The following is a 26,929-nucleotide window of genomic DNA, read 5'->3' as shown; positions in this document are numbered from 1 at the left end:
GGACCTGGTATGAAAATTGGGGGGACCCCCACGCAATTTTTTTTTTTTTCATTTTGGTTCAGGGTTCCCCTTAATATTCATACCACACCCAAAGGGCCTGGTAATGGACTGGGGGGATCCCATGCCGTTTTTTTCAATGACTTCTTTTATCTGTATTGCCGGGACCGACAATTCATTATAGCCGCGAGTACTTTTAAATTACTTTTTTTCCTTTAGAAATGTCATTTTGTGCAGGGACTGTTCTAAACACGGGAAACATGCGCCACTTTACAGGCATATTATAGATACCCCCCAGGTACGAAATTTAAAGGAATATTTCACTTTCATTGTTTCACTTAAAGCATTATTAAAATCACTGCTCCCGAAAAAACAGCTGTTTTTAAAACTTTTTTTTGCATTGATACATGTCTCCTGGGGCAGGACCCAGGTCCCCAAATACTCTTTATGACAATACCATACATATAAGCCTTTAAAATTAGCACTTTAGATTTCTCCCATAGACTTTTAAAGGGTGTTTCGCGGCTTTCGTATTTGCCGCGAACACCCCAAATTGTTCGCTATTTGGCACACAGGCGAACACCCGATGTTCGAGTTGAACTTAGGTTCGACTCGAACATTGGGCTCATCCCTAGTCACTGGTCCCCAAAAAGTGTCATTTAGTGTCAGATTTGTCCACCACAATGTCGCAGTCCCTCTAAAAATCACTGATCGCCACCAATGTTAGTAAAAAGAAATTAAAATAAATGAAAATGCCATAAATTGAACCCATAGTTTGTAGACATGATAACTTTGGCGCAAATCAATCAATAAACACTTATTGGGATTTTTTTTACCAAAAATATGTAGCAGAATACATATTAGCCTAAAATGATGAACAAATTAGATTTTTTTTATTGGGAATGTTTTAAACCAGAAAGTAAGGAATATTGTTTTTATTCAAAATTGCTGCTTTTTGTTTTTTTATTGCGCAAAAAATGAAAAACGCAGAGGTGATTAAATACCACCAACAGAAAGCTCTATTTGTGGGAAAAAAAGGAGATCAATTTTATTTGGGTACAGCTTAGCACGACCATGCAATTGTCAGCTAAAGAAATGCAGCGCCGTATCACAAAAAACGGCCTGGCCAGGAAGTGGGTAAAACCTTTCAGGACTGAAGTAGTTATATGTAACCCCAAGAATGTAGTGCATTTAAAAGATCTCTTTCTGCTTTGTTGGATTCGGGAAAAGAGTTGGAAATTCTAAATAATAAAACATCGGAATAATTTATTATATGTGGAAAATCCAATCACTCCAGTGTTTCATCACTTGTCTAAAATCCAAAAAACAGCTAATATGGTTTAAGGCTGACTGATTGTAGCAGGATTTGGCTCTTAGCTGGAGGGTTTGGGTGAGTGAACTGATATGCACTTACAAACTCTAGTGTTGAGACTACCAGGTTACACCAAGGACACAGGAGTAGTCCTGGTATGTGTACAAGAAGTCAGATGGCAGCTGAGTTTTTGGGTTATCCTTGATATCAAGTCTCTGTATTCATAAATACTGCATGATTTAGCCTTATTAGCACTTAAACATCATTTTTGTAAGTACAGTCAGTATTTAGATGTACTGAGAGAATTCCTACTGTCAGCCATAGAGATTTTTTTTTGCAACATAATTTCTTTCTATTCTATGGGATATTCTATTTACAGAGGTGTGGGGCATCTATGGAGGTTGAATTTTCCCCCTATCTCCCCAATCTTTATATGGGTTAGTGAGAGGAGCTTTTCATTTTCGCTATCTGTAGTCCCTTTTAAGGAGCACATATTTTGGTATGGCAGGTTCATTGATGACGTTATTTTAATATGGAATGGTGGGAGTGAACTCCTAGAAAAATTTGAACGGTATCATAATGAAAATCACTAACATTTGAGTTTCAGACGTGAACATTATGTCATTAATTCTTGGACATAATATTGGAAGACAACAATACAAGGACCCATTTCATAGAGAAATATGGAAGTTCCACACAGCAAGCTGCCAGCTGTCATCCTGTAAACACTATCAGGGCAATACCTATGAGAGAGTTTTCCTGTGCAAGAAGACATTGCTTCATTGATGCAGCCTTTACTTAATGTGGAAGTAAACCCTCTCCTATACCCAGTGAAGTGAACAGCCTGAGATGATACCCAGAGATTAAACAAATCTCCCTATATAAGTTTTACATGTATATCTGCTGTCTTCATCTGCATATATCCCTTAGAAAGTGCTCTTTGTGTTAGTTTTTCTCTTCCTGGTTAGCACTGGGAGTGGATTACTGGCATACAGCCAAGACAGCTGATTGGAGGAAAGGCACACACCCCTCTCTTCATAAGCAAAGGAAAAAAGGAATGTGCACAGCTCTGCTCTTAGATGGCAAGCTGACTATAAATCTATTTATAGCAACCTCCCCCGACACACACACATCTATCTCCTGTCTTGGAGAACATTTGAGAAGTTATCAGGCTGATAACAGAGCTAAGGAGCTGGCTATGGGGCATAGTGCTTTGGAGAGAGATAAGAAAACACTATAGATATATGTGCCCAGCTCAAATTTCATGAATTGGTTTTACATCCAGTTTAAGAGTGCAGTATCATATGGGGGAGACTCAGAAATAGGGGTTACTCTGATACCTTTATACAAAGGGGCATGGATATATGAACTCAAGATGCAGGCCTGTACAATGGAAAAGCCAAAAAATATAGAAATGACATGAAAAAAGAGCAGTGCGAGCTGTGTCCGTGTCCACTCTGCATAAGTTGAGTGGACATGGACCTGTCATCTGCCCACTCAACTCCCCCACTGAACAAGCGGTTTATGCCCCATATGAAAGAAGCTTTGATAAGAAACAGCAACGCAGGCAGGCCACTTGACCTCCTTTTGGTGGTATTTGATCACCACCAGGGCTGGAATTACCATTGGACTTGACTGGGCTGAAGCACATGGGCCCCGCCCAATAGGGGGCCCCGCCCATTTTAAATATCTTCATATATCTTCAGCTAGATCGGATGAAACAGCGGTGACTCACATTGGTCCTCACTTGGCTGCAGCGCTGCTCTGCCCGAGTCTCTCTCTCTGTCTCATCAGTAGGGATGAGCCGAACACCCCCCTGTTCGGTTCGCACCAAAACACGCGAACAGGAAAAAAGTTCGCTCGAACACGCGAACACCGTTAAAGTCTATGGGACACGAACATGAATAATCAAAAGTGCTAATTTTAAAGGCTTATATGCAAGTTATTGTCATAAAAAGTGTTTGGGGACCTGGGTCCTGCCCCAGGGGACATGGATCAATGCAAAAAAAAGTTTTAAAAATGTCCGTTTTTTCAGGAGCAGTGATTTTAATAATGCTTAAAGTCAAACAATAAAAGTGTAATATCCCTTTAAATTTCGTACCTGGGGGGTGTCTATAGTATGCCTGTAAAGGGGTGCATGTTTCCCATGTTTAGAACAGTCTGACAGCAAAATGACATTTGGAAGGAAAAAACCCATTTAAAACTACCCGTGGCTATTGCATTGCCGACAATACACATATAAGTTCATTGATAAAAACGGCATGGGAATTCCCCACAGGGAAACCCCAAACCAAAATTAAATTCTTCATTTTCTTCTCCGGGCCGCTCCGCATCCATGCTGGCATGGAGGGAGGCTCCCGCTGTGTGACGGCGTCTCCTTGTCTGACGGTTCTTAAATAACGGGGGGTGGGGCCACCCGGTGACCCCACCCCCTCTGACGCACGATGACTTGACGGGACTTCCCTGTGACGTCACGGGGAATGCCACAGGGAAGTCCCGTCATGTCCCGTGCGTCAGAGGGGGCGGGGTCACCGGGTGGCCCCGCCCACCATTATTTAAGAACCGTCAGACAAGGAGACGCCGTCACACAGCGGGAGCCTCCCTCCATGCCAGCATGGATGTGGAGCGGCCCGGAGAAGAAAATGAAGAAGAGAAGAAGAAAGAAGAGAAGAGGATGAAGAAGAAGATGAAGAGAAGAGCGGGAGCCTCCCCCCATGCCATGGGTGCGGAGCGGCTCAAGGAGAAGAAGATAGAAGATGCCGCTAAGGAGATGCTGGACGAGAACGCCGGAGGAAGAACAAGAAGAGCCAGAAGAACCAGAAGAAGAAGAAGATGAAGGAAGATAGAAGAAAGAAGAAGCATTTAAATAAAGGAATTGTCAAAAACTGTCTCTTGTCATTTTTAAAATTTTTGACAGTTTTTTAGTGAAATGGTAGGGGTAAGTACCCCCTTACCATTTCACACAGGGGGGGGCGGGATCTGGGGGTCCCCTTGTTAAAGGGGGCTTCCAGATTCCGATAAGCCCCCCGCCCGCAGACCCCCACAACCACCGGCCAGGGTTGTGGGGATGAGGCCCTTGTCCTCATCAACATGGGGACAAGGTGTTTTGGGGGGCTACCCCAAAGCACCCTCCCAATGTTGAGGGCATGTGGCCTGGTATGGTTCAGGAGGGGGGGCGCACTCTCGTCCCCCCCTCTTTTCCTGCGGCCTGCCAGGTTGCGTGCTCGGATAAGGGTCTGGTATGGATTTTTGGGGAGACCCCACGCCGTTTTTTTTTTCTTTTTTGGCGCGGGGTTCCCCTTAAAATCCATACCAGACCTGGAGGGTCTGGTATGGAATTTAGGGGGAACCCCACGTCATTTTTTTTTTAAATTTTGGCCGGGGTTGCCCTTAATATCCATACCAGACCTGAAGGGCCTGGTATGGAATTTAAGGGGACTCCCACGTCATTTTTTTTTTTTTATTTTGGTTTGGGGTTTCCCTGTGGGGAATTCACATGCCGTTTTTATCAATGAACTTCTATGTGTATTGTCGGCAATGCAATAGCCGCGGGTAGTTTTAAATGGGTTTTTTCCTTCCAAATGTCATTTTGCTGTCAGACTGTTCTAAACACGGGAAACATGCGCCCCTTTACAGGCATACTATAGACACCCCCCAGGTACGAAATTTAAAGGGATATTACACTTTTATTGTTTGACTTTAAGCATTATTAAAATCACTGCTCCTGAAAAAACGGTCATTTTTAAAACTTTTTTTTGCATTGATCCATGTCCCCTGGGGCAGGACCCGGGTCCCCAAACACTTTTTATGACAATAACTTGCATATAAGCCTTTAAAATTAGCACTTTTGATTTCTCCCATAGACTTTTAAAGGGTGTTTTGCGGCATTCGAATTTGCCGCGAACACCCCAAATTGTTCGCTGTTCAGCGAACTCGCGAACAGCTAATGTTCGAATCGAACATGAGTTCGACTCGAACTCGAAGCTCATCCCTACTCATCAGCCGATCAGCGGCTCAGAGAGAGAGACTCTAATGTGTAATTACGCAGGATGGACCAGGAGGAGCCTGGAGGTGGGTGGAGCTGTGCCGTTGGCTTGGCAACCCTGCACTCATTGCTAGTGCCTGGGCCGCCTGGCGCCTAGCAGTGAGTGACGTCATTGAGTCAGTCATGTCGGACTCGGAGTCTCAGACTCAGAGCCGACATGACCGTGACAGAAGCTGCCTGGAGTGGAGGAGCCTGCCTAAGTGTATCTGTCTTTCCCGGGCTGATAGACAGTTGTTGCTGCAGTCTGGCACTGTGTGGCAGAGGCCAGCAATCTTCCTCCTCCGCGCTGCCCATGAGTGTATTGGCCTTCCCACCGGCAGTACCTCCTCCATCTTGTCCATACAGTCACTCACACTGACTGCAGGACTGCGCCCCCGGTGAGTGTTGGCTCCACCCACCTCCTCCCTCCATCTTGTTCACCTTGTAGTCTGCAGAGTGGCGTGGATACAAGAAGTAGAAAGCTGCGGACATTGACAGTGAAATTACTGGACCCGAACAACTGAACTCCATTGCTCCTGCATGGGAGCCCCTTCCCCCACCAGAGCACCGAATGAATTGACTAAAAGTGAGTAAAAAATAAATAAATAAATAAATGAATTCATGTGTCAAGTCAAAAAGCAAAATACATGTGTGCCATTATGTATGAAAAAAAATGCCCCTTTAGTCTTGACTTGTTCAATCTTAACCCCTTCAGCTCCGGAACCTTTTACCCCCCGCCCCTTATGACCGGCCATTTTTTGCGATACTGCGCTGCGTTGCTTTAACTGACTGACAATTGCACGGTTGTGCGACGTTGTAACCCAAGTAAAATTGACATCCCTTTTTTCCCACTCACTTATGTACTACACACACAATTTATCTTGCACTTTGTTCAATGAGTTATTTTGCTATATTCTTGCAATTGATTTGTTATGATTGCAACCTTACAAGGTATTTGTTTGTTTTTCAATATGTTTTCCAGGTAAATAAGTGTTTTATTCTTATTCTGACCAAGACATTTGTGCATTGAACACATGATCAATTTGAACTTTTTTAATCATTATTTATTTATTGGAAAAAAAGTTTTTCAAGCTTCAATCAGTGGTCATATAAATAGATTATTAGGTTTTTTTAACATGTAACACTGTCTACAGTACCAGTCAACACAGGGGCGGATCCAGAGTCTAGTCTCGGGAGGGGTTCTGCCAGAAAATATGTTTTTTTGCAGGCAATTTATTGAGGCAATGGCTGGTGTTAGCGCTTTCATCATCACTGCACCATAGTTGTTATGGTGTCAGGATGATTGAAGAGCATTATTTATATTATTACATTGTAATATAAAATGAAATGGTTCAACTCACCATAATGCAGAATCTGTGGGAGCCCCGAGTGTGTCACTTTCCACGTCGACCTGCCTTCAGATGCAGCTTGTCACTTGCCACGTCCCTGCCACAAGCTGTGGATTGTCACTTTCCTGCCACCAGATACTGATTGTCACTTGCCACGTCACCTGCCACATGCTGCTGATAGTCACTTGCCACGTCACCTGCCACACATTGCGGATTACACTTGCCACGTCACCTGCCACATGTTGCTGATTGTTACTTGCCACGTCACCTGCCACATGTTGCTGATTGTTACTTGCCACGTCACCTGCCACACATTGCGGATTACACTTGCCACATCACCTGCCACATGTTGCTGATTGTTACTTGAGACGTCACCTGCCACAAGTTGCTGATTGTTACTTGCCACGTCACCTGCCACATGTTGCTGATTGTTACTTGCCACGTCACCTGCCACATGTTGCTGATTGTTACTTGCCACGTCACCTGCCACATGTTGCTGATTGTTACTTGCCACGTCACCTGCCACATGTTGCTGATTGTTACTTGCCACGTCACCTGCCACACATTGCGGATTACACTTGCCACGTCATCTGCCACATGTTGCTGATTGTTACTTGCCATGTCACCTGCCACATATTGCGGATTACACTTGCCACGTCACCTGCCACATGTTGCTGATTGTTACTTGCCACGTCACCTGCCACACATTGCGGATTACACTTGCCACGTCACCTGCCACATGTTGCTGATTGTTACTTGCCACGTCACCTACCACACATTGCGGATTACACTTGCCACGTCACCTGTCACATGTTGCTGATTGTTACTTGCCAAGTCACCTGCCACACATTGCGGATTACACTTGCCACGTCACCTGCCACATGTTGCTCATTGTTGTTGGCCTGCTAAGGTGCAGATTGTCAGAGTGAAGGCAGGCAGCAGAGAGATGATGTAATCTCTCTGCTGCCCACGGCTGTACAGTGAAGGCGGAACTGCAGTGATGCAGGGCGGGCGGTGAGAGATGATGTCATCTCTCTGCTCCCCACCTGCTGGCTCACTGACTGGCCAGTCTCTCTGCTCACCTGTGGACCGGCTCGCCCCCTCACTCAATGTCTGCCCTGCACGCTCGCACACTCAGTTGGCGACCCCCCCTCACTCGTCCACCGTCGCCGACCTGCCCGCTTATTAACATGCACACTCGGCTGGCGACCCCCCCTCACTCGTCCGCCGGCGCCGACCTGCCCGCTCAGGCTCTCTCTCACCTGGCCCGCCTGCTCATTAACCGGCACACTCGGCCTCCCGCCCGCTCACTCAACCATCCGCTGACTGGTCTGTCACAAATTTCTCGGAGGGGGCAATTGCCCCATTGCCCCCCCCCCCCATGGATCCACCAGAGGGTCAACATTTTGTTCTATTTTAAAGTAATGTATAGAAGGTAGGGCCCAAAAGTGACTCAAGCCCAGGGGCCCCCACCACCCTAAGTCCTGCCCTGATCACCACTGCTTTGATCACCAACAATTTTGAAAAAAACAAAACAATTTTTTACTTTCTGCTATAAAACATATCCAATACATTTTTTTTTAAATCGAGTATCTTCATCATTTTAGGCCAATATGTATTCTGCTACATGTTTTTGGTAAAAAAAAAATCCCAATATGCATATATTGATTGGTTTGCACAAATGTTATAGCGTCTACAAAATATGGTGAATATTCCTTGAATTTTTATTTATTTAATTTTTCTTACAAGTAATGGTGGCGTTCAACGACTTATAGCGGGACTGCGATATTGCAGTAGACAAATTGCACTCTAAGTGACATTTTGTGGGGACTAGTGATACTAATACAGTAACCAGTGCTAAAAATATGCACTGTCACTGTACTAATGTCATTGGCTGGGAAAGGGGTAACATCAGGGGCAATCAAAGGGTTAACTATGTGCCTAACAAGAGTTTTATTACCATGTAGGGGAGGTGCTTTTACTAATGCAAGGCATAGATCCTTGTCCCCGCTGATCCTGCGCAGCGCAACTGCCCTGTAGCAGTAACTCTGCTATGGGGAGGTCGGCAACTGGTTAAGATTATCAGCTTTATGATAACACACAGGCAGCAGGCACTCTATCATGGCTCTAGCTCTGTCAGTGTCACATAACATGGCTGTTGGGTGCTGACCTTGTTAACTTATTACCAATAAGTTAACCAATAAGTTAAAAAAAAATCATCACCCAACAATGTTATGTAATGTGACACTGTGATAGAGCCAGCCAGAACCATGATGGAGTGCCTGCTGCCTGTGTGTTATCATACCATTACCATGCATGCCATAATGTGCTACCTGCAGACAATGCAATGTAGTGTATATGCACCCCCAAACACACCTGTGTTGAAGGCAGCCCCACAAACTGCTTCCTCTCTGTTCCTGCCTCTGCCTGGACACTGTGTCAGCTGAGCTGCCTCTGCCTGCCACTGCCATAACAGCCTCTCAAGTCTAGCTCTTCTCTCAGCCCCGCTACTGAGTGGGGAGCGGTGCAAGATGGATCACTCCACCAGGGAAGGAAAGCACAAGGCACAAGATCATGCAGAGCGGCCATGGAATGAGCCCGAAATGGAAGAAATCGTCCCCCTCCACTCCCAGTCTCCCATCAGCGCATTATCAGAGAAAAGGGGCACAGGAAATGGAAGAAATACACCTCCCTAAGGTAGTAGGAGGAAGGGGGGGTCGGTATGCAGGCGGTGTAATTCAGAAAGGATTTTATTTTTTATTCTGCACTTTGTCTTTGAGATTGCCCGGGCCCCCCTGCTGAGCTAAGGATGCAGGGCCCGGTACAACAGGGCCGGTTGTACTGGCTTATCAGCAGCCCTGGTCACCATCAGGAAACAGATGCTGAGAAATGTCATGCAGGCATCATGACTGGAGTGCATGCATGTAGACTGAAAGTGGTAGCAAAGGATGCTACAGGGGATCAACAGAACTGAGATGTAACACAGGCTGAAGTGGGTGAAAACGTTCAGTACTTCACATCTGGTAAGACTGCCCAAAGATTACATCTTTCCATCTTTCTGGAATGATATATTCTCATTTATCGAATCAGTCATGAAAGATAGCTCATCCCCTGGATCCAGCTTTAGCTCTCTTTGGAATAGGCTCTGAACTGTGGCCTGTAAATGCTCAATATTTTCTAACTCATGTTTTGATTTCTACAAGACTGTCTCCAGATTAGTGAGACATCATACAGTTCTACCTATATCTACTGTCATAGATATTTCAAACACAATGTTAGTAATGAGAAATTTTTTGCCCGTATTCATGATTCCATAGGTAAATTTCAAGAGGTATGGGCTTGCTGATAATCAAAGTTCTATTTTATAGAATGTTTTTTCATTACTTCTCTTAGATACAAAGCTTTACCAGTATTTTTCTTCCTATACCATAACTTGTTCTATAATTTACCTTATGTTATCTTGTCCAGACTGTACAATATGTAAAACTTTACATGCTCTGTTAACCTGGATGAGCTTGGACCTTTATTTAAATATACCCTTTCATTCCCCTCCCATTACTTTCCCCTGAATCCACCCTTCATTCCCCTTCCCCATAATCCTCCTATTTCTCCTCTTTGTTATTGTTTTGCCTTTATCAATAGTCAGTAATGTCCACCATTGGAATTTCTTTTGTAAGTCTTGCTATTCAGATATAAGATATCTTGATCTTAGTTCAGTGTTTATATTACTTTTGAGAGCTCTGATGGCACCCATATTCTCGATGGTATAACTTGTAATTTCTTTACTTGGAAATAAAAACAAACCTAATGATGGTTAAAATGTTACTAAACCCAGATCCTGCATTCACTATATCTGGTCTCCCACAGTACACAGAACATGGAAATGCAATTATTTTAGTAAATATAAACTGCTAGAAACCTTTTCTCATCAGCAGTATATAGTAGTCTTGTGTCAGGGCTGAGCTCAGTCCTTCCTTCTCTGAGCTGGCCGCTCAGCTGTCGGCTAATTGCCAGCTCCTATCTCTCCACAGCTACTCACCTGTTGATGATATCCTGCTTGTCAGTCCTGCCTACTTAAGCCGTCCAGCCCAGAGGATCTCTGCCTTAGCCTTGGTCAACATCACAGAGACTATCTCCTGTGTTCCTGTTTAAAAACTTGCTTGGCTGACATCCCTTCTGGCTCCAGATCCTGCTTGTTGTTCCACTACACTGATCCCTGACCTTCTGGCTTGGCTGACTATCCGTTCCTGTTATCAAACTTTGGCTATGTTTTGACTATGTTTGTTCTATTTTACTTTTATTATTAAACAAGTGTGATTTAACTGTACTTCTGTCTCGGTCTGATTTCATGGTTTCTGACATCTTCTGACTTCTATCAGTGTCTGGTTAAAGCTTGTAGGAGGAGTTTTCATTCTCCTCTGACTATCCTATGAGGCTGCAGGACCCCTGACCCTTTGTGTGGACAGCACTTATTGGCCCTGTGCTGATCACATGCACCCTCCAAAGAAAAAAAAAACGCTCTAGCAATACACACCAAACTGTGCAGAGTGACTTCAAAGGCTCTGCCTTATCAGGAGATAGATTGGGGACAATGGAAGAAGGAGAAGATCAGAGAAGACAGGATGTAACAGTCTTTTTACACAATGTAGAGGATTAACCCCTTAGGTTCCACAGTATGTATAACAAGCATGCTTTACTACATATACGGACTGATTTTACTGTTGTGTGTTTACACTTTAAGAGTTAAAAAAATGAAAATGTGAAAACAGAATGTTATGAAAGGATGGCAACTGTTTATGATACACAGTGTTTTAGTAAACAAAATCTCATTCAGTCAGGATTTACATCTACATTACAACTATATATACTGAGAGTGCAAAATGCACTCTGGCTGCAGTATATATAGTTGGTCCATGTTAAAAAAAAATGCTTAAACTTATTCCCTAATCATTTAGGTAACATTATTATTATTGCTGAGGTGTAGCTGAGTGCCGCCTAGCACCTTTCATTAGGGTTTAACATTATGTCTATCATCCTGTGCAAATGGGTAGTGTAATGTACAATATATCATTTATAGAGTAGTCAACAGGTATACATAAAGATTTATTGTATATGCTCACATAAACCTTAACCGAATAAGCACCAAATATATTTTCCCAAGGCAATCTGTGGCAAAGAAAACAGTACATGAAAATATATAAGCTCATACATTAAAGGATACCTATAATACAGAAGTATAGATGCTGTTATTGATGGCCTATTGTTCCGAAAATACTATTTCCCTGGCTATCATACTGATCTATGTGCTTTAGTACCTTTTAAGTTGTTGACTTGTAACAAATATTTAGATAAGAATTCTGACTTCACTTTGACATTCCCGATCTGTATGTTTGTTCAAGGCCAGTATTGCAAAGTATTAAAGCTGAACTCTGGGCAGATATGAAAATATAATGTATCCCTGTTTTCATTGAGGGCCAGTTCACACCAGAACGCGTTTTGGGAAAGGCATGTTCCTGCACCACATTCAAAATGCACTGTAATCTGCTGTGGGTGCCAACACATTGATAAAAGCACCCCAAACGCAGATCAAATGCTCAATGCATTTGTTTGCACCAGATCGCATGGTGTGTCGCACTGATCCTCTTGCCTTACGACTTTGAGTCACTAACAAAGAACAAGCATGCAGATAAGGACTTCTGAGTCTCCTCAGCCTATGGTGATCTGCAGACTTGTTTTAGTAACTCACAAAGTATTGCAGGGGAGACAAGGGGATGTCAGAGGCTAGTGCAGCAGCCAGGAAACTAGAATTTTAACATTTTAAGGTCAGCAATGGCATATTTGTCCAGATTACTGTTACAATGATATACTAAACCAATTCTGGGCTCAGGGATATTTATTTGCAGTGTCTAGGCAAAGAGTGATGTTGGTTTTTCAATGTTAGATAGGTATTTTCTGTCAAAGGGTCAGAGATTTTATCAAATGGCTTTCAAATTAGTGATTTTTCAATGTTTCCTTTGCAACAACTACAGTGCATCAATATAACAAATACAATTCATTTCTGTCCTGTAAATACAATAGTATTGTGCTTCCTGTGTCACAAATATAATACACACACACACTCTTGCAAAGATAGTAGGTGATAATAAATTGTATACAACATATACATGTGCCCCTTGATCATTGGTTTATTATTAGCTAAAATAAATCAATGCATGTAACATATTAATATAAATATTAGAAGTACAGTAGTAGCAGAAGAGAATAGATTTACTGCTGGGATTATTACTTTCTTAAATAGTGATTAACCTATTTTTTAACCTATTTTAGGGCTGAAGGGTAAGAAAGTTTGTTGTTCATGAAATGTTATATTTTTCTATCTTACAAAATAAGTATTATATTATTAGTACAATGAACTAGTATATACGGTATGTGGGACTTCTATCATTGATATCGTTGAACAGTAAAGCTGCTTAGAAAGCTGACATAAAACTCTTGTTTATAAACCAACAAAAGATGCAAATATTAATAACTAATAAACTAATAAATAACCCCTTGCACACTTTCCATCTTAACACCCCTAGAAGCTGAGTCAGGGCATGAAAGGTCAATGGAGGGGCACAGGTGCCAGGGGGCAGAAACTGAAGACTGGAGTTTGGGCGCTCCAGATCAATATAACGAATAAAATGTATTTCTGTCCTGTAAATACAATACAATTGTGCTTCCTGTGTTCTGTGTTTTATATATATATATATATATATATATATATATATATATATATATATATATATATATATATATATATATATATATCTAGATATCTAGATATATATATCTATATCTATCTATCTATCTATCTATCTATCTATCTATCTATCTATCTATCTATCTATCTATCTATCTATATATATATATATATATATATATATATATATATATATATATATATATATATAGATAGATCTATAATATATATTGATCTATCTATCTAGATATCTCGATTATATATAAACACACACACACATACACACACACACACATTTGCAGAGATAGTAGGTGATGATAGTCATTATATTGCATACAACATATACATGTGCCTCCTGATCATTGGTTTATTATTACATTTCTAACTTTGACATGTTAAAATGTGTAATAGTCCTTCCATTTATGCTAAAATAAACCAATGCATGTAACAATATTAGAAGTACAGTAGTAGCAGAAGAGAATAGTTACTGCTGGGATTATTACTTTCCTAATTAAAGAGTAATTAACCTATTTTTAAACTATTTTAGGGCTGGAGGGTAAAAAAGTTTGTTGTTCATTAATTTTAATATTTTTCTATCTCACAATGTAAGTATTATAATATTAGTAAAATGAACTAATATATACAGTATGTGGGACTTCTATCATTGATATCGTTGGGACGGTAAAGCTGCTTAGAAAGCTGACGTAAAACTCTTGTTTATAAACCAACAAATGATGCTAATATTAATAACTAATAAATGGCATGATGAAACTTAAGCAAAGAGTTTTCTTACCTTGCTACTGCTTGGTATGGGTCAGCAGTTTGCAGCTTGTGTGCCAGTTGATGTGTTTCTATGGCTCTGTGACTTCATAAGAGTGCTGCAGACAAAGAAATATCTACAGTGATACTTTTGCATCCTGTCTTCTAGGGAGGCGTGAAACACAGCACAGACTTTGTAAGTACATGTCTGGAGCTGTATATTTAAATGAGCCATACAGCAGCCCTGCCCCACCAAACTAATTCAGGAGTCTATTGTAGGACTCATTTGTGTCTCATACAGGGTTGCATGATACACGCAGCATGCTGAAAGCTTAGGAAGAGAAGAGGGAATTTAAAAAGATTGAATATTCTTCATTTAAGGTCAGTGACCAATTTGCTTGTTTTTACTCTGCAGATGTGTAACTATTAGGCTCCGTTTCCACTTGTGCAACTTGTCCGGCAACTTGGGACTGCAAAGTCGCATGACAATTCGTAAATACACAGGCATTGCTCCAAGTCGCAATAAAATCGTGGGAAAAAATTTCAGCAAAATCGCCCAACTTTCAGGTCACAATAGTGGAAACCTAGGCTTAAACTAAACATTGACTTAAATATGTGCAGTTAAAATAACACATTTGACTTTGTATTTACAATTGGTCTATTGCTCTTGGTTGTTGCATGGATGCATAGCTTAAGTTTATTTAAATAATGGTATATGGCATTTAAGAGTGAACCAATACACAAAAGCTGGGATTTTACCCAATGTAACGTATTTGTATGAGGTGACAAGGGGGGCCTCTTGCACAATTCCCATCCTAATACCCCTAGAAGCTAAGTCAGGGCATGAAAGGGCACAGTTGCCAGGGTGCAGAAACTGAAGACTGGAATTTGGGGCCTCTGGTGTCAGATGAGCAGGAATAAAGTACATTGAGGATACACCAAGTTCAGTTTTGAGTGAAGTCAGATCACAAGCAAAGTAGGCACCAAATCATAGGCAGAACAGAAGTCAGGAACAAACAGAGTTTGGCAATGTACAAGCAGCGAGGTTCTCAAGTTCAGTGGTTTTCAATCTCAGTCCTCAAGTACCCCCAACAGGTCTTGCTTTGGGAATTTCTCTATGAACGTTTTGCGAACACGCATGAGCCTACTGGCTGATATGATGTTGCTGATACCCAAATTGCACTTGGAATATCTGCAAATGTTTGGATATTAGTACTGAAAACCCTTCTACATGCCCATCTGTCTGTTACTGAATTGTACTGGTGCTTGCTAGTTGTCAATAAGCATTATTTACTCTCACATATTAGTCGGAGTGTGAGGTCCTTCTGATCAGCAGTCAGTAAGTGAGACATGGCTGCTATCTGAAACCGTTGTTTACATTCTGTGATGCTGTGATTGGTCAAAGCAATCATGTGGGCAAGAGCTACTTTCACTGTCTTAGTAACTTTTGCCAGTGATTCATTGTGTCCAATCACAGCATGATCACAAGACTGTGCGAACGCAGATATGCATGCACAGGAGAGTTCCAGAAATAGTAGAGGTGAAGACCAACTGTTTACATACAGTGGTTAGTAAATAAGAGGTTAATAAATGGGCACATAGAGATAAGCATCAGGATCAGTTTGAGAGTCTGTTAGTGAATGATTAGTGATGATATAGAGAGAGTTAAAAGCAGGGCTTTTTTAACAGCGAGAATACGGGGGGGGGGGGGCACAGTTCTGACACCTCCAGCACTGAATATATCTAATGGCAAGGGGTGCTGGGGATCCATTGATGCTGGCTGCTGGATGACCTACTGTTGCTTTTGGGGGGGGTCAATTGTTGAGGGAGGGGATTATTGTTGCTAGGGGGTCAATTGTTGAGGGAGGGGATTATTGTTGCTAGGGGGTCAATTGTTGCTGGGGGAGATCAATTGTTACTTAAGTGATTCTTGTTGGTGGCCCCAGGGGTCTATTGTTGCTGGCTGCTGGAGGGTCTATTATTTCTAGCTGTTGCTGGTAAGGGTCTATTGTTTCTGGGGTGGATCTGTGGTTGTTAGGGGGTATTTTGTTGCAGGGGGATCTTTTGCTACTGGGGGATCTATTGTTGCTGGAGGGATCTATTGTTGCTTGGGGGACTCTTGTTGCTGGCCCCAAGGGCTTTTTATATTATTGTCAACAAATTCCATACAAATTACTTAGCACCACAAAATTATATGTGGTTCTGTTTTCTTGGTATTGGAAGATGGGTAAGGGGAGGGGGCGAAACCAAGGGACTGTGCTCGGAGGTGGGTAGGGGGTGGGGACATGGGGTGGCTTGGAAGAGGGGAGTACTCCTGTATGCTACAATAACCGTGTGCATTGTACAAATGGGCATCCTAAAATGCTCTTGAAAATGTGGCTTTAATGCATTTATCAAAATATTTAGTCATGCGGTGTGTTTAAGTGTCTCAATCAGTCAGGGACAAAGGAGATTTGAAGGCAATAATACCCTGAAAACATTTGCAAGTAACCAACTTAAAAAAACAAAGAAGACATTTAAAGCAATAACATGGTCTTTGCTAAACCAGGCCCATGAGGTCCACTAGGCAATAACACTGCAAACCACAGGTGATTGAATTGATTAAAGCAGTAGTTTTTTTTTTTATAACCTGAAAGGTAATGTCATAATGTCCTCGTATGCATCACATACTAGCACATTATATTACACTTACCTAAAAACAAAGCCTTCTAGCGCAGAGCTGTCACCGCTACAGGCACTTCCATCTTCACCTGGTCTTCCTTTTGGGTATGCGGACTCCGGCTGTGTGACTGTCTGGAGCTGCGATGATGTTGCTCCCATGCATGGGAGCCGCTGTTTACGGCACAGGACTCTGAGCAAATGGCGCCAGTGGCCATTCTTTCACAGCGCTTGAGCCAGTGACGTCACCAGCTGCATGTACAGTAAATATCTCCTAAACGGTGCACGTTTAGGAGATATTTACTGTACCTATAGGTAAGCCTTATTATAGGCTTACTTATAGGTAAAAGTCAGAGATGGGAGTTTACTCCCACTGTAAGTAAAAACTTGTGATGATGGGGTAAAATTTGTCCAGCAGGTGGGGCATTCACTTACCATTTTACCATGCAAAATACAGCGCTGCTTAGAAGTCCTTCGATTTGCAGTCAGTAAATCACTATCAAAGCGTTCTGTCGTTAAAAAGTATTTAGAACTCCAGTCATTTTTCTTAGTTTTACGTTGCATTGGTAAGATTTAAATTACTCTAACACAGCAAAAAAAATAAAATAAATCCATAGCACACTGGTATTGTTTAGAAACTGTCATTATGCTTGCTCTCCGAATATTTATAAGGATGATCCAGTGACTATCAACCAAATAGATCAAGAAACCTCCCCAACAGTTGTTAATGGAATACCAGGAGATACACACATCACTCAGCGCGGTTTGAGCGCTTAAGCTTGCCTCCCTACGATGTTTGAACAAGCTTTGTAACTTTAATACACATACGCTGATTCATATTATCAGCACTTGTGTCTCCTTAGCTGTGTGTTGGCCATTTATCCCTGGATATACTTATACATCCCTTTGCTTACCAGCAAACTACAACTATGATACCTCTGCGGCTGATGACTATTTGACCCTACATCCTGGATTGGTTGGTTTCCTATATACCTTCCTAACAGTCCGGTGTCATTTTTGTTTACACTAAGTACTTTATCTATCATTGTGCTCCTGAAGAAGCGTATCTCTACGCGCAACATGTAGAGCAAATATCTTGTATCTGGATTCACAGTCTGACTCAAACTATTCCATGTCTACATCCTTATTTGATTACTACTATCGGAACTTCAAAAATTGTACCATTGGATGTATCGCTGTAACTGTTTATTTTGGAAGCGGTGTCAGAAGTTTTGTGTGGGTTGTTAATCTAATACTAGTTTCATTCATTTTTTATATATATCTATGTGCAAAAATTATTTTTTAATAGTTTTCTACAAATAAAAAAAAAACCCTAATTACTATTATGTGGTCCATCCGTGTGCCTTTAAAGTCCAATTTTCTAGCTTCTAGTTTCTATATATCCATTGTCGGGACGTTGGCACACTGTTGGGTATCCACAGTGTCACCCTGTGAGGCTACACGTTAAACCCATAATCTTTCTCAAGAAACCTCCCCAGTCATGAACAAGGTGATTTGGTGGAAAAAATTTGCACAGGAAGGAACCTCAAGCGGCTACTCCCTCATCAACTGTATTTTCATTTGGTTGGTGGCCCCATCTTTCAGCTGTCAGAATGGAACAGAGCCTCTCCACTTGCTGCCACAGGCTAAAGTTATGGCCTACCAAATTGAGTGCTACAATGTAACCCAGACTAAATAGCTCATCTGTAAATGAAATAAAGGGTTCTTCTATCCAAAGTTATCCTCCTGAGCTTTCGGGTGCAGGATAAGCAGTGGCACAGCTGCCAACACAATTAGTAGAAAAAGACGATCTACAACTCCATACATGCTCTTAAATATGTTCCAATTTATTAAGACTCCATAAAAGACAAATTGGGTACAGCAGCTGTTAACGCGTTTCAGCCGTGACGGCCTTTTTACAACAAATATTTACAAGAACAGCACAATATATAGTTTGAAGATGCTCCATCTCCTTTTATTAACCGCATGAGTTTTCAATTAATTCATTAATAATTATGAAAATTAAACAATGATACAATTCAAAGGGGTGAGACACTTCAAAGTAGTGAGCCAAACGAACAGACATTGAAGATAGTCAATAAAGTGCATAGAAAGCACTAAATGAAATAATAATGATGAATATTAATATTTTACATTTATTTGTTCATCATTATTATTTAATTTAGTGCTTTCTATGCATTTTATTGATTATCTTCATTGTCTGTTCTTTTGGCTTGATACTTTTAAGTGTCTCACCCCTTTGAATTGTTTCATTTTGATAACTATTAACGATGAGTACATTGAAAACTCATGTGGTTAATAGAAGGAGAAGGAGCATCTTCACACTATATATACTGTGCTGTTTCTTGTACATATTTGTTGTAAACAAGGCCATCATGGCTGAAATGCGTTAACATCTGCTTTATCCCATTTGTCTTTTATGGAGTCTTTAGATATTTAGGAGCATGTATGGAGTTGGTGGATCATCTTTTTCTATGAATAACTCATCTGTCCTGTTGCCTAAATTTTGGCTTTAAATTGAAATCCTTAGAGCTACATTGGGGCTGCCATTGTTTTGTTGAAATGCTAAGATTTATATACAGTATGTGAGTATACTGTATGTAACAGACATTTTGTCATGGAGCAATGAAAGACTATTTGTCATGAAGTTTCTCCTTTTGGCAACAACATGGAGATAGGGAGATGTTGACTTGTCCTTCCAGAAAACGTGGAGACACAGAGGACACTGGGAAAAAGGGGAGTTTCAGGAAGAGCAGAGGTGGCTGAGGTGATTTGAGAGGAAGAGAGAGAGAGACGGTCCAGGAGCCCAGGAAAAGAAAAAGGCTCTGACAGGATAGTGCAGAGATGGAAAGGAGAGACTGAGGTGGCTGAGGAGAGACAGAGACCAAGCCACAAAAGCCCCTGGGTGGTATGACAGTCTGAACGCCACCTGAGAGAGAGGGAGAGAGACATGCTGACATGAGGGAGTGTGGTGGAACTCCACCTGAGGGAGAGAGAGAGAGTCACGCTGACATGAGGTTGTGTGTGGTGGAACTCAACCTGAGAGAGAGAGAGACATGTTTTGCCCGAGACTGCTGCCAAGAGACTGAGGAGAAAGTAGCCAGGAACAGTGACACCCACATGGTACACCACCGTTCAGCCCAGAGACCCTGCTCAGCTACTTAGCACCGACTAGCCCAGTGGAGACGACCCACACCGCTTCAGGGATCGCAATATTCATCCAGGTGTCCAGTCGGCCACTGTCCAATCACCTTTAGCCAGTCTGTTCTTACAAACCACTACCTAACTGAATATCCTAGATAATTAGTGTCTCAATTTTGCTTGATTAAACCTACTCTCTTTACAAAGGGCCCCAACATTTACTAGCAGAAGACACTAGTACTCTTTAACCCAGGACCTGTAACATTTCGGAAGTGTACTTACTGTACCTGTTGAATCCATTTTTTTTTTTAGTTGTTCACCTCTCAATGGTGTTTGTGGCCCAGAAGGAGCTGAGAAGTTAACAAACCTTCTCTCCCTCTCAGCCCCATTCTATGGGCATATAGTTTACTATTCTTTCTATACTTATAGTTGCTACTATTGAAGGTTGTCGTTTCTATTGTATTTATTGTCTGTGGCAAGGTTTAACAGTGCTGTGAGTTTCCACATGTGTTAAACCATGATAATATATTCAACTTGTTTATCACTACCAGGTGTGTTTCTGTTTTTCTTTGGTGACAATCCACAGCCAGGATAATGGTGTTTTCCTCTTATGTCCTTAAATGTGTTTGCAGTGCTTAATCGTATTTAACCAGGTGTGCCAGAAGGGCTGAGGCCATTCTTGGAGCTGAGGTGGAGATCAAAGGACCCAAAATCACCAAGCGGCTCCTTTGAGGGTGGTGCTACATGTATACACACATTTTGTTGTGTATATACACATGTTATTTTAATATACACCATATCAACCATAACTTTATAACCACCCACCTAAGGTTGTTATTGAACTTTTTGTTCTTTTGTCATTTTGACACCCACAGTCCTCTTATTTCTGGGGATGTTGTTACTGGGACTTAAAGAGGGGGGATACCTTCCCAATTGTCAAAATTGCAGTTTTCCTGCCTGTTTAATTCCTTGCTGCAGTGTTTCTCCTAGGCCTGTGATTCCTTTCACATGTGTTTGGCGTCTGTGCTCACCTATGGGCATCACCTGCTATTCTGTGGGTTTAGATTCCCTTTCCCTTCTATCACTGCTGGCTCACCTCCTAGTTTGCTTCCCTATATAAGACATGCTCACTGCAGCCCGCATTGCCTGAGCAACTTCCTAGTTCTCTGATCCCCTGTTTGCGTACTATTACGTGTATTCAGTGTCTGATTTCCCATGTACTGACCCCAACTTTGTCTACCATTTGTGCTTGTCTGCTGCCTGCCCTGACTTCAGCTTGTTTAATAGATTTTCTTCTGTCTCCTATCGTTTGTACCCTGCACATGCAAGTGGTCTCTGCATCTTTAGCAAGGCCTACCTGGGGACTGTGACCTAGTTGCAGCTTGCTGCAAGTCTATCCCCACTATCAGGGGCCCTGGTGAAGAAGCAGGCTGGGGCTTAGACTTCACGCTTTGGGGAACCCAGAGTTGGCGACCTACTAAAGCTAACTATCCGATCCCAGAGGGAGTGGCCAGGTAGTGTGAGCATGTGAGAGGTGGACGATGTAATGCCGTGCTCCCGCCGAGGTTCAGCTTGCTATTAGTGAGGAGGATAATACCATGCTCTTTTTCCCTTTCTCTTGCGGATCACTTTGTTGGGGATTTCCCTACTGAATGTGTTGTGCTGACAGAAGCTTCTTCCAGGCCTTGGTGATTGAGCGGACAGGGCTTCATGTTATCTGCCTTCCGCCTTCTGTAATTTACTACACTTCCCAGAGTGCACCCTGCAGTCCTATACGGTCACGAGAACGATGGGGAAGCATCTCAAGGGGACTGAAGTGAATGGAACTGCTGGAGAGATGAGAGAGAAGGGCATACAGGAGAGCGCCACCAAGCCCCAGCTCCAGACAGGGAAAAAAGACAAGGGAAAGGAGGCAGCAGCGAGGCTCGAAGGATTTGCCTGGAATACGGCTCGGGACTTAAATGGGTTTCAGAACAAACCTGGTATGTCTACAGCATCTAGCATTCCTAGCAGTTCAGTGGCTTCTGGTGCTGCTGCTCTGCCTCTTCAGGCTGATTTAATGAGAGCGCCGACAATTATGGACGTGTTCCTGGCAGTACAAAACTGTAACTATACCCTGACATCTTTATCCACTCAGTTTAATCATCTTAGGGAGGATGTGACTGTTATGCGCCAGGACATGCAGAAAGTACGTGAGTGAACTTCAGCTGTGGAGGGGCGAGTTGCCACTTTGGAGTTTGAAATGGGTCTAATTCAGAGAGATTTTAAGGCAATGGGTTTGCAATCTGTGTAAATCGCATAGATGATCTCAAGAATAGACTCAGAAGGAATAATGTTTGAATCCTTGGTATACCTGAACGCCTGGAAGGGGGGAAGCCAACTGAGTTCATAGAGCAGTGGTTGCTGGAAGTGTTTGACAAACACAATTTGCCTCCTTTCTTTGCAGTGGAAAGAGCGCACTGTATACCTGCTAGACCCCTACCTCCAGGTAAACCCCCTAGGCAACTCATCTTAATGCTCCACTACATGGACAGAGACAAAATTCTATCGTTGGCCCGTATAAAGGGTAGCACTGAAGTCAATGGTTCCAAAATTTCTTTTTTCCCGGACTATTCTGCTAAGGTTCAAAGGCAAGGAGCTCAATTTACAAATGTTAAAAGGAGGGATATTCAAATTCAATATACCATGCTTTATCCTGCTAAATTAAGGATCATAGCTAGAGGAGAAACTTTTTTCTCTGATAGTTCCAAGACGGCAGCATCCTGGCTCAATAAAAATGAGCAGCACATGTCATCAATTATCAGCAGCACTAGCTCTTGTGATGTGCAAGGAAATGAAACTGTTTAGATGGGGGGGGGGGAGAGGGAAAGAAGGGGAATAATCCCTTAAGAAGTGACTAGGATGTGATAAGGATGTGATTAGGAAATGTGATTGGGAAATGTGTTGTTTCTGTCTTATTTTTCGCTTTTTTTTTTTTTTTGGCTTCTTCTTAGTCCCCCCCCCCCCTCCTTCTCCCTTTCCTTCCTTTTTTTTTCTGCTCTGCTATTTTTTCTTCTTTTATAACAGTAGCGAAAGGCAGGTTTTTCTGTTGTGCATGGATACTAATTGTATAAGCGGGATACAGAAAAAAAAAAACAGTTACAAATAAAAAACTCCTCCACTGTAGCCACTGTAGGGCTATATGCCCAGGCTCAAGCCTGGATGGATTTTTGTTCTTCTCCCTTTTTTTCATCTTCTTGCGGGAATGTGTTTTGCATCCAGAAGTCTGGAATGCGTGTGTTTTTTTTTTTCTCTTCCCTTTTTGTTTTGGCAATAAATTATATGACACTGTTCTATGTGACCCTGCTACATTATGGTATACTAAAGTTACTATCTGAATGGTGGGTTGGTCAGGATTTGTTCCCTATTTTTTCACCTGTAAGAACATTAAGATGGAATAATGATCTTGGTTATGAGTTAATATTTTGTTTATATCATTCTATGGCAAACACTTGGATAAGATGTGCAGTAGGTCATATAAACATGGCTAATAATGGCTACTGAGATTGGGATATGGTCCTGGAATATTAGAGGGATTAAGAATCCTATTAAGAAACGTGCTATGTTTGATGAATTGACCCGGTGTGATCCTTTGATTGTTTGCCTGCAGGAAACACATCTATCTAAGGATTCTGTTAGCTTATTACAGAATAAAAAATATCCTACTCAATATCATTCAGTATACTCAGCTTATGCAAGAGGAACAAGTATATTAATTTCCTCAAAAGCTCAGTTTTCCTGCAGGCAAATAATGTTGGACTCACATTGTAGATTTGTTTTGCTGGTATGTACATTATTTTCTATGCAATGTATTCTGGGGATGATATATATCCCACCCCCCTATAATAGCGAAGTAATGCAACGTATAGGCTCGTTAATTGCAGATAATCCAGGTACCCCAGTGCTAATTATGGGGGATTTCAATAATGTATGTAACTCTAGTCTGGACAGACATCCAGCAGGCCCTAATGTAGATACTACCTTTTATAGATACATTCAGGAGTTGGGATTGCAGGATATATGGCGTCTAAGGAATCCACTTTCTAATGAAATCTATTCCTGATACTCTAGTACCTATCAGAGGTTATCAAGAATAGACATGACCCTGGGTACAGACTCAGTTCTTTCTTGGGTCTCTAATATTCAATATCTAACCAGAGGTTTATCAGACCATTCACCTATAGTAGTAACATTAGATAAAATAAAGCCTAAAATCAGGACTAACTGGCGGGTCCCTGCTTTTTGGTTTAAAATTCAACATCAGGGAGATTCAACTAATCGGGCCCTAGCAGAATTTTTTCATATTAATGACAACTTGGCTTCACCACAGTTGGTATGGGACACCATGAAGGCCTTTTTGAGGGGACTTTTGCTGAAAACCATAAGTGTTTATAAAAAAACTAGCCGGGTACGGAAATCCGTGTTAGCAGCTGAGGCACAGCAGAAAGAAGCTCAGTAGATTCAGGACCCCACTATCACTAAGTGTGGGGCTTGGAAGGACGCACAATCATCATACAGATAGGTCTCTATGAACAAGGCCGCGTGGTCTGGCTTTTTGTCCAGATGTCGTAGCTTTGAGGAGTGTGAAAAAACGGGCAGAATGCTATCTGTAATTGCGAAGTCTCAGGAAAATACCAAATTTATTTCAGCTATTCGTACAGCAGGGGGAGATATTTCTCAAGATCAGAATGAAATCCTACGATCTTTTGTTTCTTTCTATAGTAACCTATATCAAAATAAAAATTAAACATTCCAAGACAAGACTTAAAGAATTTCTAGATCTACTAAAACGCCCCTCTTTGTTGGTGAATTCTAAAGAGGAACTTGATGCCCCCCTGACCTTAGAGGAACTGGTCAGGGCAGTATCAGAAACCCCAAACGATAAGGCGCCGGGTATTGACGGCCTACCTTCAGAAGTATATAAACATCATGGGGAGGTTTTGCCTCCAGAACTACTGAAGGTTCTCAACCAAGCCTTATGCCGCGTACACACGGTCGGACTTTTCGTCTACAAAAGTCCGACGGACACCGACGGACCAAAGCCGGCTGACAATCCGATCGTGTGTGGGCTTCCCCGGACTTTCAGCGCACTTTTCCAGCCGCAAGTCTGATGGACTTTAGATTTGAAACACGCTTCAAATCTTTACGTCGTAACTACGCCGGACCCAGAAATCCGCTCGTCTGTATGCTAGCCTAACGGACAAAAACCCACGCTAGGGCAGCTATTGGCTACTGGCTATCAACTTCCTTATTTTAGTCCGGTGTACGTCATCACGTACGAATCCGTCGGACTTTTGTGTGATCGTATGTAGGCAAGTCCGTTCGTTAGAAAGTCTGCCACAAGTCCGCCAAAAGTCCGTCGAAAGTCTGTCGGACGGGCTGTCGGACTTTTGTAGCTGAAAAGTCCGACTGTGTGTATGTGGCATTAGAATCATTCAAGCTTCCAGACTCTATGAAGGATGCCTGTATCATTGTATTACCAAAAACTGGAAAGGACCCTTTGGTTGCGGAATCCTACCGCCCGATATCATTGTTGAATTCGGACGCTAAGATTCTAGCCAGGGTCCTGGCCACAAGACTAAATAGACATATGCAGGGATTGATTCATCAAGATCAATGTGGTTTTATCCCTACAAGATCTACAGCAATTAACTTGAGGAAGCTATACTTAAATATGCAAAATGAATCCGCGCTTAGGACAATATAAGAGCTGCTGCCTCTCCCTAATTAGTTCCCCGAGGGGTCTAATTTGATAGATATGATAGGTGATTTGGGAGTAAAGATGGCGCTGCCCTATTTTACATCAATTAATTAGTTGTGGGTATGAATTCCATAAACTACAAGCTGTATTCAATGTAGTATATAAATATAGGAGCTACAACCACTGTGTACCTCAATATGGTCAAAACCAGAAAAATGACCATATATGTGAAAAAACAAAAAATATAAGTGAAAACTCCTTTAAGGTTGAACAACCTATCAGGCCAGTGAAAAAAGGTGCCTCATGTGTTCAGAATTGTATAAATAATGTGTAGAATAAAAAGTGATTCTGTAGAAAATATTTAAATTAACATTAACCCCAGAGTTCTAAAGTTTTGTGACAGTATAGCGCCCCCTAGGGGACAAGCTGAGTATTAAGTGAAAAACATATATATATTAAATATTAAGTCTCAGTGCCAAAACCTATATATAGCTGCCACAAATATTAATCAGTATGTCAGTGGTATGACTTCTATTAAGATTACAATAAATTACAAGTCCCATGAAAATCATAAATAGAACATTTTTTAAATCTTTTGCATATGTCAGCAAGTAATAGTAAGCCTCTTATAACATGTTATCCATATAGAAACAGAGAGTTTCTCTAGCCGGGTGATGTAAAGAGCAAAGTTCAATACATATGCAGTTTTTCAACCTCAGGAACATAAAGCAGTGACTTCTGTGTTCATTTAAAACGGTGACTTGAAGTGCTCGCCCCCCCGTGCTCCCCCACTCACCAGAGACAATCACCCCCACAGGGGTACCGAGCGACAGAGTGGGTGCCTTGGGATGGGTATTATTCGGTCCGGTCCTGCTGCTGTTCCTATATTCTGTGTGACCCCTTCAATGGTTTCAGGAGGAGCTGTGCGTTCCAAATAAACCAGGCTCCTCCACCGCTTCCCACCTTATAACCGTTTAACTCTCCAAAGTACCCAGAGAAAGAAAAACAGAGGGCTTCCTTCGTGAAGTATGTCCAGTTTATTGGTGCACCCAAACAATATAAGAATCCATGAGTATAAGCTACAAGAAAGATAGATATATTTGCAGGCACCACTGTGTGCAAGAATGGGACCAGGAACGAGATATAAGCATGCGTCCCACCTTGCGTTCCAGCCTGCGCTTCCGGG

At 42.0% G+C, this 26,929-nt stretch overlaps 2 protein-coding genes across 6 annotated transcripts in view; one reads left to right on the top strand and one right to left on the bottom strand.

The window, feature by feature from the left end:
• The window catches only part of LOC141131528 (dual oxidase maturation factor 1-like), a 68,043-nt gene extending 53,671 nt beyond the window's left edge, over positions 1–14,372 (bottom strand). Inside the window, exon 1 of one of the 2 annotated variants that reach the window (XM_073618899.1) lies at positions 14,218–14,372. The gene's annotated coding sequence lies outside the window, so the exon portion shown is untranslated. The remainder of the gene's footprint in view (positions 1–14,217) is intronic. The other variant, XM_073618898.1, reaches the window with a different exon arrangement.
• A 45-nt stretch (positions 14,373–14,417) lies between these two features.
• Positions 14,418–26,929, top strand: part of LOC141131526 (dual oxidase 1-like) — a 212,757-nt gene continuing 200,245 nt past the window's right edge. For 2 of the 4 annotated variants that reach the window (XM_073618894.1, XM_073618896.1), the window contains exon 1: positions 14,424–14,564. The gene's annotated coding sequence lies outside the window, so the exon portion shown is untranslated. Of the gene's footprint in view, positions 14,565–26,929 lie in introns of all 4 variants that reach the window. The other 2 variants (XM_073618895.1, XM_073618897.1) reach the window with 2 other exon arrangements.

The sequence above is a fragment of the Aquarana catesbeiana genome, linkage group LG03, assembly GCF_042186555.1.
Source record: "Aquarana catesbeiana isolate 2022-GZ linkage group LG03, ASM4218655v1, whole genome shotgun sequence".
Lineage (NCBI taxonomy): Eukaryota > Metazoa > Chordata > Amphibia > Anura > Ranidae > Aquarana > Aquarana catesbeiana.
The sequence above is the reverse complement of the archived record's forward strand: the minus strand, read 5'-3'. Positions and strand labels throughout refer to the sequence as shown.